Source organism: Portunus trituberculatus, unplaced genomic scaffold (genome assembly GCF_017591435.1).
Source record: "Portunus trituberculatus isolate SZX2019 unplaced genomic scaffold, ASM1759143v1 PGA_scaffold_448__1_contigs__length_240817, whole genome shotgun sequence".
NCBI lineage: Eukaryota > Metazoa > Arthropoda > Malacostraca > Decapoda > Portunidae > Portunus > Portunus trituberculatus.
This window is the reverse complement of record NW_025541616.1, coordinates 154,217-167,180: the sequence shown is the minus strand read 5'-3', so window position 1 is coordinate 167,180 and position 12,964 is coordinate 154,217.

Genomic DNA, 12,964 nt, shown 5'->3' with positions numbered 1-12,964 from the left:
TGGTGGTGTCCAAGGGTTCCTCTCACACGCCTCTCATTCCCTCGCTCACACTACCTACACCTACACACCCGGTCCTCTCGAATAAAAAATTTTTTTTCAAATCGAATAGCTAGACACTAGCGTTTCGCGAGAGCGTGCGCGCAGGCACATCTGACCAATTGGCCGTCCACTATAGCACATTGACTTTTAGCTAGATAATCGTATCCCTTTAGTTGTTTTTGTGCCAAGATCGTGTCTGAGGTAGGAAATTGTTATTTATCATATGACCTCTATATGACCTCTAAAAATATGTGGTGGTGGTAGGTGGTGGTGGTGGTGGTGGTGTCCAAGGGTCCCTCTCACTCGTCGCTCATGCACACTACCTACACCTACTCACTCGGTCTTCTCGAATTTTTTTCGTAGTCAAATGACCACAATCGTGCGACGGGTTGCTGCTGCTGCTATGAAATCCGTGGTCGACGCATGCGATACAACCGTCGACCACGGCCAGCCAGCCGCACTATGACAGCGAGGCAGGCAGGCAGGCAGGCAAGCAAGAGCGACGACGGGTTGCTGCTGCTACTAAGAAATCCGTCGTCGACGCATGCGATACAACCGTCGCCGACGGCCAGCCACAGCCGCACTATGACAGCGAGGTAGGCAGGCAGGCAGGCAGGCAAGTCTCAGATACTATTCACCCAAATAAACTGAAACTTTGCATGGGTAATGTGGCTGTCGTTACTAAGCAGTAGTTAATAAATAACACTTATAATCTTTTTAATAAGGGGTAAAAAAAAAAGGAACACTTAAAAATATTGCTCATTAAAGATTTTTCGAGGTGCAGTAAGAAGCCTTATTGTATCCGTAATATGCGTACAAAGTTTCTGAAATCGTGTTTAACCCTATATTCAAGCCTTCATATCTTCCTAACTATGTTAACCCTTGAAAGCCCATTCATTTATTTGTTGGGCAATTTCAATTATTTTTTTATATGTTTCTATTGACACTATTCTAAGACATTTTTACTCTTTATGTTTATCCTCAAAAATTCTTCATTATTGGAAAAAATGGCCGTCACCTGAAGGTGACACTGAGCACTAGACGTACTATACTAGCTCAACATTGCTGACTATTCCTGCTTTCAAAAACGTAAAACATATATCGTTTATGTACATCATTGAACAGATGCCGCTAATGGGAATTATTGTTGATCAAATCAAATGCATTATAAAGGTTTACTGAATATTTATTGATCATAATTCTATCATTGTTACATACTTTGACAATGAATATCCTTTTCCTTCAACAGAGAACCATATATATTTGACTCAGGCATCTGAGGAAAAATAAGAATACCATTCCTATGATCTAACATAATCAGTTATGCACATTGGAGACATGCTTTTCGTATACATTATAAAAATATCATAGTTATGGAAGTGATATTGATGGATGATGGACTTCACTCCTGCCAAGTAAAAGAAAGTGACAAAATGATCCACCTAAAAAAATCTTTTGTCCTTATTTGTTATGGAAGACAGAAACAGTATCCTTGTTATTTATGGAAGACATATGTTGTTTCCTTATTTATTATGGAAGACATAGAAGCAGTGCACATGAAGAGGTACAGTGCACTTTTTGCACATGATTCTGGTCCTCTGGTGACACTCTGCACATCGGGTTTGGTTGCATGGTTCTTGTACATGGCCCAAAATGTCAGCATCAGTGCGTACTTTCTGATGCACTCTTTTCTCCCCCCTTACTCCGCAGTAAGGTGACTTTGTAGATGGTGTCTGATAAGTTCCTAAGTAGCCTTGAACTACTGACCGCCTAAAGTCACAGTATGTCATTTTACTATTGCCACATATTCTATGAATCTGCCATGCATTTTGGCATGCTGCATCAAGACCAAATGCAAAAAGGGGAAACCACCATTTCTTTCCTCTAAGAAGACACCCTCAGACCATCTACATTTTGGTCAAACCGATCCACTCCTCCCATGAATTTATTGTACATGGTCACCACATATGGACAATCAACTTTGATTTCCTGCCTCTTCTTAGCTACACTTGCAACTCTGTCCACTTTTGTTATCGGTTGGCACCCAAAACAATTTGATGCAAGTGTTTCTTTACCATCTTCTGGAGGGAAAATCGTGACTTGTACTACATCTCTGCCTCTAATTTCTTGACTTGCACCTGCTGATTCTTGGTACTCATCGTCATCGTCTGTGCTCTCCAATATTTGTAGCATCTCTTCAACAGTCAGACTGAAGCAAAAGAAAAAAAAATAAATATCATCATGTCCACAAACATACCGGAAAAAAATAAAACACTAGATAACAAGTGATAAATAAAGACTATTCAGCTGCAAACTATACACCTATCATCTGCTGTTTTCACACAATGGTATCGGAATAGTATCTCCAGTGTCCAGTGTCACCTACAGGTGACACGCAAAATGTATTGGAAAATATCATACCAGAGATAAATCTAATGGCTATATGGATGTGATGCTTTCATTTAGCATCCTATTGTGTTTTTCAACAAAGATACAGAACACAGTCACTCACCTCTTAACTCTGTGTTCAGCCATTATAAGAGAAGAACTTGAACATTTGGTGAAATTCCCTCAGAGCATCATCTTCATCCTTCTGGTGTGTCTATGTACAAAGACACTGGCGGGTGATGAGTATATCAAAGAAAACAGACATGATGGGGCTTGTAGAAAACTTAAACTTAATGGCTACCTAAAATAAATTTCGGAGATATAGCAAAAGGAAATCGTGTCACCTATAGGTGACACTGGGCGCTGACGGGTTAAAAAGATTGACATAATTGGCATCGATCGATAGAACGTTCTCCATTGTACAACATTACTTTTATACATAATTACTCTAGAGTTGATAATTTCGCTGAAATTTTGTGACCAAAAAAACAACCCCAAAACCCCCTCCCCCTCAAATCGTCCGTTATGTCATTGTTTAGGCCCTCTTATCTTTACAAAAATGTTATGGAGGTTGACGGGAATAAATGCATTCGATTTTATCTCTTCCGGTCTCAAACTTTACTTATATACGTTATTACGCTACATATAACAGTTTCGCTGAAAATCTTGTATGAAAATGAATTTTTCTTTTTTTTTGCTCTTATTTTATTGGTGTGAAGTCGTGTTTACCCTATATTCAAGCCTTCATATCTTCTTAACTATGTTAATAAGATTGACGTAATTGGCATCCACTGATAGAACTTTCTCCATTGTACAACCTTACTTTTATACGTAATTACTCTAGAATTAATAATTTCGATTCAATTTGGTGACAAAAATAAAAAAAACCTTGAAATCGTCTGTTATGCCATCATTTAAGCCCTCATATCTTCGTCAAAGGGTTAAGGAGGTTGTTTCAATACTCTATCTCTCTGTTAAATTTTAATGGTACTTTAGCATGATGCAATCACCTGACAGCAATCACACTTATGAGAAGGGGTTGGAAACTATCTAGAAATAACTTATGTGCAAGTGTCACCCAAATCCAATCATCCAAAAAAAAGTTATAAAAGAAAATAAAAAAAAACTATCATTAGTATGGATCTCAATAATCTACGGGATGTACACGCAAGGGAGGGCACTATGACAGCGAGGCAGGCAAGCAAGCAAGAGCGACGGGTTGCTGCTGCTGCTGCTGCTGCTGCTGCTGCTGCTGCTGCTGCTATGAAATCCGTGGTCGACGCTTGCGTTACACCAGTAGACCACGGCCAGCCGGCCGCACTATGACAGCGAGGCAGGCAGGCAGGCAGGCAGGCAAGCAAGAGCGACGACGGGTTGCTGCTGCTACTAAGAAATCCGTTGTCGACGACGCATGCGATACAACCGTCGACCACGGCCAGCCGGCCGGCCGCACTATGACAGCGAGGCAGGCAGGCAGGCAGGCAAGCAAGCAAGAGCGACGACGGGTTGCTGCTGCTGCTATGAAATCCGTGGTCGACGCATGCGATACAACCGTAGACCACGGCCAGCTGCACTATGACACTAGAACCTCTATATGACCTCTAAAAATATGCGGTGCTGGTAGGTGGTGGTGGTGGTGGTGGTGGTGTCCAAGGGTCCCTCTCAAACGCCTCTCATTTCCTCGCTAACACTACCTACACCTACACACCCGATCCTCCCGAATACAAAATTTTTTTTTTCAAATCGAATAGCTAGACACTAGCGTATCGCGAGAGCGTGCGCGCAGGCACATCTGGCCAATTGGCCGTCCACTAAAGCACATTGACTTTTTAGCTAGATAATCGTATCCCTTTAGTTGTTTCCGTGCTAAGATCGTGTCTGAGGTAGGAAATTGTTATTTATCATATGACCTCTATATGACCTCTAAAAATATGCGGTGGTGGAAGGTGGTGGTGGTGGTGGTGGTGTCCAAGGCTCCCTCTCAAACGCCGCTCATTCCCTCGCTCACACTACCTACACCTACACACCCGGTCCTCTCGAATAAAAAAATTTTTTTTTTTCAAATCGAATAGCTAGACACTAGCGTTTCGCGAGAGCGTGCGGGCAGGCACATCTGACCAATTGGCCGTCCACTATGGCACATTGACTTTTTAGCTAGATAATCGTATCCCTTTAGTTGTTTCCGTGCCAAGATCGTGTCTGAGGTAGGAAATATTTATTTATCATATGACCTCTATATGACCTCTAAAAATATGCGGCGGTGGTAAATGGTGGTGGTGGTGGTGTCCAAGGGTTCCTCTCACACGCCTCTCATTCCCTCGCTCACACTACCTACACCAACACACCCGGTCCTCTCGAATAAAAAAATTTTTTTTTTCAAATCGAATAGCTAGACACTAGCGTTTCGCGAGAGCGTGCGCGCAGGCACATCTGACCAATTGGCCGTCCACTATAGCACATTGACTTTTTAGCTAGATAATCGTATCCCTTTAGTTGTTTTTGTGCCAAGATCGTGTCTGAGGTAGGAAATTGTTATTTATCATATGACCTCTATATGACCTCTAAAAATATGTGGTGGTGGTAGGTGGTGGTGGTGGTGGTGTCCAAGGGTCCCTCTCACTCGTCGCTCATGCACACTACCTACACCTACTCACTCGGTCTTCTCGAATTTTTTTCGTAATCAAATGACCACAATCGTGCGACGGGTTGCTGCTGCTGCTATGAAATCCGTGGTCGACGCATGCGATACAACCGTCGACCACGGCCAGCCAGCCGCACTATGACAGCGAGGCAGGCAGGCAGGCAGGCAAGCAAGTGCGACGACGGGTTGCTGCTGCTACTAAGAAATCCGTCGTCGACGCATGCGATACAACCGTCGCCGACGGCCAGCCAGCCGCACTATGACAGCGAGGCAGGCAGGCAGGCAAGTCTCAGATGCTATTCACCCAAATAAACTGAAACTTTGCATGGGTAATGTGGCTGTCGTTACTAAGCAGTAGGTAATAAATAACACCTATAATTTTTTTAATAAGGGGTAAAAAAAAAGGAACACTTAAAAATATTGCTCATTAAAGATTTTTCGAGGTGCAGTAAGAAGCCTTATTGTATCCGTAATATGCGTACAAAGTTTCATTACAATTGATAGAATAGTTTTGTTTTTTTGGCTCTTATTTTATTGGTGTGAAATCGTGTTTAACCCTATATTCAAGCCTTCATATCTTCCTAACTATGTTAAAAAGATTGATATAATTGGCATCGATCGATAGAACGTTCTCCATTGTACAACATTACTTTTATACATAATTACTCTAGTGTTGATAATTTCGCTGAAATTTTGTGACCAAAAAAACAACCCCAAAACCCCCTCCCCCTCAAATCGTCCGTTATGTCATTGTTTAGGCCCTCTTATCTTGGCAAAAATGGTAAGGAGGTTGACGGGAATAAATGCATTCGATTTTATCTCTTCCGGTCTCAAACTTGACTTATATACGTTATTACGCTACAGATAACAGTTTCGCTGAAAATCTTGTATGAAAATGAATTTTTCTTTTTTTTTTGCTCTTATTTTATTGGTGTGAAGTCGTGTTTACCCTATATTCAAGCCTTCATATCTTCTTAACTATGTTAATAAGATTGACGTAATTGGCATCCACTGATAGAACTTTCTCCATTGTACAACCTTACTTTTATACGTAATTACTCTAGAATTAATAATTTCGATTCAATTTGGTGACAAAAATAAAAAAAAAACCTTGAAATCGTCTGTTATGCCATCATTTAGGCCCTCATATCTTCGTCAAAGGGTTAAGGAGGTTGTTTCAATACTCTATCTCTCTGTTAAATTTTAATGGTACTTTAGCATGATGGAATCACCTGACAGCAATCACACTTATGAGAAGGGGTTGGAAACTATCTAGAAATAACTTATGTGCAAGTGTCACCCAAATCCAATCATCCAAAAAAAAGTTATAAAAGAAAATAAAAAAAAATTATCATTAGTATGGATCTCAATAATCTACGGGATGTACACGTAAGGGAGGGCACTATGACAGCGAGGCAGGCAGGCAGGCAAGCAAGAGCGACGACGGGTTGCTGCTGCTGCTGCTATAAAATCCGTGGTCGACGCTTGCGTTACACCAGTAGACCACGGCCGGCTAGCCGCACTATGACAGCGAGGCAGGCAGGCAGGCAGGCAGGCAAGCAAGAGCGACGACGGGTTGCTGCTGCTACTAAGAAATCCGTTGTCGACGACGCATGCGATACAACCATCGACCACGGCCAGCCGGCCGGCCGCACTATGACAGCGAGGCAGGCAGGCAGGCAGGCAAGCAAGAGCGACGACGGGTTGCTGCTGCTACTAAGAAATCCGTTGTCGACGACGCATGCGATACAACCATCGACCACGGCCAGCCGGCCGGCCGCACTATGACAGCGAGGCAGGCAGGCAGGCAGGCAAGCAAGAGCGACGACGGGTTGCTGCTGCTGCTATGAAATCCGTGGTCGACGCATGCGATACAACCGTAGGTAGTGTTAGCGAGGGAATGAGCGGCGTTTGAGAGGGACTCTTGGACACCACCACCACCACCACCACCTACCACCACCGCATATTTTTAGAGGTCATATAGAGGTCATATGATACGGTGGCATAAAATCTCTGATTTGATAAAGTAATGCAATATGTCTCGATATTTTTAGTGTAATATTATCTATATGGTACTTAAAATTTAAAGAGCTATCATAAGTAACACCAAGGAACTTGAATTTATCGATTTTAGTAATTATTCTGTTATTTATTTGTACATTAGGTAAATCCAGCATAGTTTTACCAGTGAATATCATAAAGTAAGTTTTGTCAGTGTTTATTGTGAGCCTATTGCAAAGGCACCAGGACAAGTAGTTCTTCCCAGTTTATGCCTTCTAATTCACTTGTAAATTTGTTATTATTATTGGCATTGATAACTCTGTATGTTATCTTATGTTTAGTATTTGGAAAGGGTTCAATGTTGATATTTATGAATATAGGAAGGTGATCTGTTATTGAAAAGTGAATGATACCTGATAGAGAGCGAGGTAGGAAATTAGTCCAGATGTGATCTAGCAGTGAAGGTTGGCCAAGGGCAGGACTATCAGGAAATCTTGTAGGTCTGGATATATGAGGGAAAAAATTAAGTGATTGTAAGGAATTCAGAAACAAATTGGTAGGGAGGTGAGATGAGTGTTCTAGTAAGTTAATGTTGAAGTCACCTATAATGATTGATTTATTATGTCTGAATATGTCGTTATTTAATAACTCTTTCATGATGTTAGTAAAGTCATTGACAGCTATGTGTTTATTGTTGGGCCTGTAAATTACTGAAATGATATATTTAGTGTTCCCTAATTCTAGCTTAGAAGTGCAGATTTCAATGTTTTCATTAATGAAAGAATATTGCATTAGTGGTTCTGCTTCCATATGATTTTTAGTAAAAACAGTGATCCCTCCGTGTTCTCTGACAGTCCTCGTTAAGTGGAATGCCTCATAACCCTCCAAACAATAAAGGTGTTTAGTGTTTTGCTGTAGCCATGTTTCTGTAACTGCAATGACTTCAGGTGGTTTAGGTAAACAATTTAGAAAAGACTTTAGTATATCAAAGTTTTTTTCTGTAAAGATCTAATGTTAATATGTATAACACTGATGTAGTTGTTAGCTAATGGGTTTAAAGCTGAAGTGTATTCTTCAAAGTTGTAATACTGAAATAAACAGTTGATGTCTTGATGTCCTGCAATTTTTTTTAATTTGACTTAATTCTAGATTGAAAGTGTTAGTTGTGTTATTAATGAGATTATCATCATATAATGACTTATATAAATTTTCCATAAAGTAATAATAGAAAAAAGATAGAACAACAAAGCATATATGGCTCCTAAGGTATGCCAAAGAAAATAAGTAGATGGGCTCATGAATCAGATGGAATAATTGCCATCTTAAGAGGCAAATCAAATGATGTGATCATTGTAGTATTAGGGACATAATCAATATCAACAGTTATAAATAGTAGTAGTGATAGTGGTGGCAGTAATAGTGAGCGACGGAATGAGAGGCGTGTGAGAGGGAGCCTTGGACACCATCACCACCACCACCACCTACCACCACCTCATATTTTTAGAGGTCATATAGAGGTCATATGATAAATAACTATTTCCTACCTCAGACACGATCCTGGCACGAAAACAACTAAAGGGATACGATTATCTAGCTAAAAAGTCAATGTGCTATAGTGGACGGCCAATTGGTCAGATGTGCCTGCGCGCACGCTCTCGCGAAACGCTAGTGTCTAGCTATTCGATTTGAAAAAAAAAAAAAAATTATTCGAGAGGTCCGGGTGTGTAGGTGTAGGTAGTGTGAGCGAGGGAATGAGCGGCGTGTGAGAGGGACCCTTGGACACCACCACCACCACCACCACCACCACCTATCACCACTGCATATTTTTAGAGGTCATATAGAGGTCATATGATAAATAATAATTTCCTACCTCAGACACGATCTTGGCACGAAAACAACTAAAGGGATACGATTATCTAGCTAAAAAGTCAATGTCCCATAGTGGACGGCCAATTGGTCAGATGTGCCTGCGCGCACGCTCTCGCGAAACGCTAGTGTCTAGCTATTCGATTTGAAAAAAAAAATTTTTTTTTATTCGAGAGGACCGGGTGTGTAGGTGTAGGTAGTGTGAGCGAGGGAATGAGCGGCGAGTGAGAGGGACCCTTGGACACCACCACCACCACCACCACCATTTACCACCACTGCATATTTTTAGAGGTCATATAGAGGTCTTATGATAAATAATAATTTCCTACCTCAGACATGATCTTGGCACGAAAACAACTAAAGGGATACGATTATCTAGCTAAAAAGTCAATGTGCTATAGTGGACGGCCAATTGGTGAGATGTGCCTGCGCGCACGCTCTCGCGATACGCTAGTGTCTAGCTATTCGATTTGAAAAAAAAAATTTTATTCGAAAGACCGGGTGTGTAGATGTAGGTAGTGTGAGTGAGGGAATGAGCGGCGTGTGAGAGGGACCCTTGGACACCACCACCACCACCACCTATCACCATATAGAGGTCATATGATAAATAATAATTTCCTACCTCAGATAACCACTTGTAAATTTGTTATTATTATTGGCATTGATAACTCTGTATGTTATCTTATGTTTAGTATTTGGAAAGGGTTCAATGTTGATATTTATGAATATAGGAAGGTGATCTGATATTGAAAAGTGAATAGAGAGCGAGGTATGAAATTAGTCCAGATGTGATCTAGCAGTGAAGGTTGGCAGGACTATCAGGAAATCTTGTAGGTCTGGATATATGAGGGAAAAAAATAAGTGATTGTAAGGAATTCAGAAACAAATTGGTAGGGAGGTGAGATGAGTGTTTTAGTAAGTTAATGTTGAAGTCACCTATAATGATTGATTTATTATGTCTGTATATGTCGTTATTTAATAACTCATTCATGATGTTAGTAAATTCATTGACAGCTATGTGTTTGCTGTTGGGCCTGTAAATTACTGAAATGATATATTTAGTGTTCCCTAATTCTAGCTTAGAAGTGCAGATTTCAATATTTTCATTAATGAAAGAATATTGCATTAGTGGTTCTGCTTTCATATGATTTTTAGTAAAAACAGTGATCCCTCCGTGTTCTCTGACAGTCCTCGTTAAGTGGAATGATGTTTGGGAGTTCGTCGGATTATAGATGAAAGAATATTGAAGGTTCTGATGAAAGATATGAAACAAAAAGTGAGTGTCAAGTAAAAGAAGGGATATTGTGTGTAGTTGATGCGAAGAAATTTTTCTGTGAGAATAGTATATGAGGAAGAAGATATAGTATGAGGGAATAATAGAGACACAGTAGAAATATGATTGAGATATACATCACTGCGGTTAAGGTTTGAGGCAAATATCAATATCAGAAGTATAGAAAATAAAGAAGAAATATGACTGACAGATGAGGTAAGTATTAAAATGGGATATCTATGTAAAAAAGTTAATAGAGGAAATAACTGGAGAGTGTTAATATTGAAGAGAATCAAGAGCAGAGAAATACATTTTGTTGTTACATATTGATCATTAATCTCTTGGGTTAATGAAAGGTAGATGAAAATATTGAAGGAGAAAAGGATGGCAGGATATAAAGATGCAGTAATGTATAAAAATATTATGTTGAGTTGAGGATGCTACCACGTGCTGGGTAGTAGTTGAGTTGAGTAGGTAACACTGTTGTAACAGTGCTAGTTCATGCAATTGAAGGTTGCTGGCTAGATCCTAGTTCACCTTACAGTTTCTTTTCTCACCACCTTAAGGTTACTTGCCTCCCTCATGTCTTTTCTCTCAGTGGGTTAATTGAATATAAAGTAGTGGAGTTTTTAAGCGAAAGGTGAGAAAAGAAGCAAAATATATGTTAAATGTTCAAGTACATGTGTAAGGCAAGGCCAACCTTCAATTGTTCACTTCAGAAGACGATTGTTGTTGTAAAGTCATGTTGGATAACATCATATTAGTGCCCGAAGTTATAAGTACAAGAAATTATATGTGAATTGTAGTATATGTAGCTACTTGGTTAAGGCGTTAGTCAGTTCATAAAGGTATAGCCGATATGAATAACATCAGTAAAAGCAAGAATAAGAAGTACATTAATGTCATTATGATACTATTGTGGTTGTTATAGAGACGATATGTATAACATCAGTAAATGCAAGTATAAGAAGTAATTTACAGTGTTCTAATGTGGTTATAAGTATTGAGAACAACTAGGTTGAAATATGAAAAGAGTGCTTTCGAGATGTTATACATATTAGCAAATATGCAAATATAAGTAGCTACGGAAGGGCAGTAAGTTGGCGAATGTTATTGACATTGATATGATAATATCATTGAGTCAGTAATATCGTTGAATGTGAGGTTTGATATTCGGCAACATGAGGTATATTTATGACATGAAGAATATAATATGTGGGTTGCAATATTGTGTGAGAGGAATGTTTAGGAAGGAAAATATTGGGAGGACTTAGATACATATCTATACTGCGTGAGGGAATAGGTGTGGGGAGAATATATATCTAGGAAGAAAGGGATGAAGATGGATATTTAGATTAGAAAATATATATTGATATTTGTTAAGAGGTAATTAATAATGAGTTGAAGAACATACATATCATGGAAAACAATGTGAGGATTGAGTGAAGGAAAATATATATCTAGGAAGAAAACGAAGTGGGGATAGATATATAGGTTAAAAAAAATAAATAAACTTAATATTTGTTATAAGGTAATTCATATTGAGTGAGGAAAATATATATCAAGGTAAATAATATGAAGACTGAGTCAGAATTCATATGTCAGGAAGGAACCCTAAATACCGCGCCCACTCCCTCCCGACAAGCTGCACCCCTCCATCACGGACACCCAGCCCAGCAGTACGGAGCGCGGAACGACGTCACTCCACACACATATTTCTAGTAGGACTACCATGACACCCAGTAGCTTCAGAATCCTGTCGTCAAATGTACGTGGATTCAGAACGAATGTCGGCGAGTTGACCCACGCAGCTCTCAAGAACATAGTGGTGGCCGTCGAGACGTACCAACCGCCACCTTGGTGACATCATGGCCTGGGGGTAAACAGTGGCAAGTCAAGTTTGCTGCCGAAAAAACCCAGGCCGTGGGAGGACGTCAGGCTGTTTGAAGGCCAGCTGAAGTTTGGACATTACTCCCCATCTTATCGTTAGCTATATGGTAAGGCTTGAAGGTGAAATAAGACGAAAATATATTAAAGAAATACGATATGGATGTTGACTATCAAGAGATTAAGATGGACATTATATAATATGATGTAGTTAGGAAAACACTGACATGAAAGGAGTACAAGTTGAAACTAAATAATGAAGTAAATATTAATGTTTAACCTGTGGAATACATGGTGTGGTTCTTGTCTGTGTGCTGGTGATGATACAGAACGGTAATGGTTGAGTGTTTTAACAGCAAGCTAATATATTTTTTTTTATTCTGATTTTCGAGTATATTACATATAAAGATAGATATCGTGACTTCAGGCGAGAAATAACAGCGTATTCCTTACACGGCAACTCAGAATCAGATTTATTTTTTGGTGTGGTAACATTTTCACAAGTGATGGATTTTCCAGTGTTTGAAGTGCTTATATCAACATATTACGTGGATCTGAGAGCAGCTACTTCTTATTGCAAGATTAATGCAATCTATATATCAGTACTTCTGAATCCATTGCGTCAGTTCATTTTCGACATCGTGATATTGTGCATGCTTACGGGACGTAATAATTTTTCTTGTGTTTTCTGTTATTTTGTATGAGACGTCACCCTTATCTGAGATAATGAGATAGTAATTCCTCCATATTTATGTATACACTTAGAAGTTTCACCATGTAATATGCTTTTAATAGTGATGTATTATGACTGCATTGCATACTTGAGAGGCGTGTGCGAGGGACCCTTGGACACCACCACCACCACCATT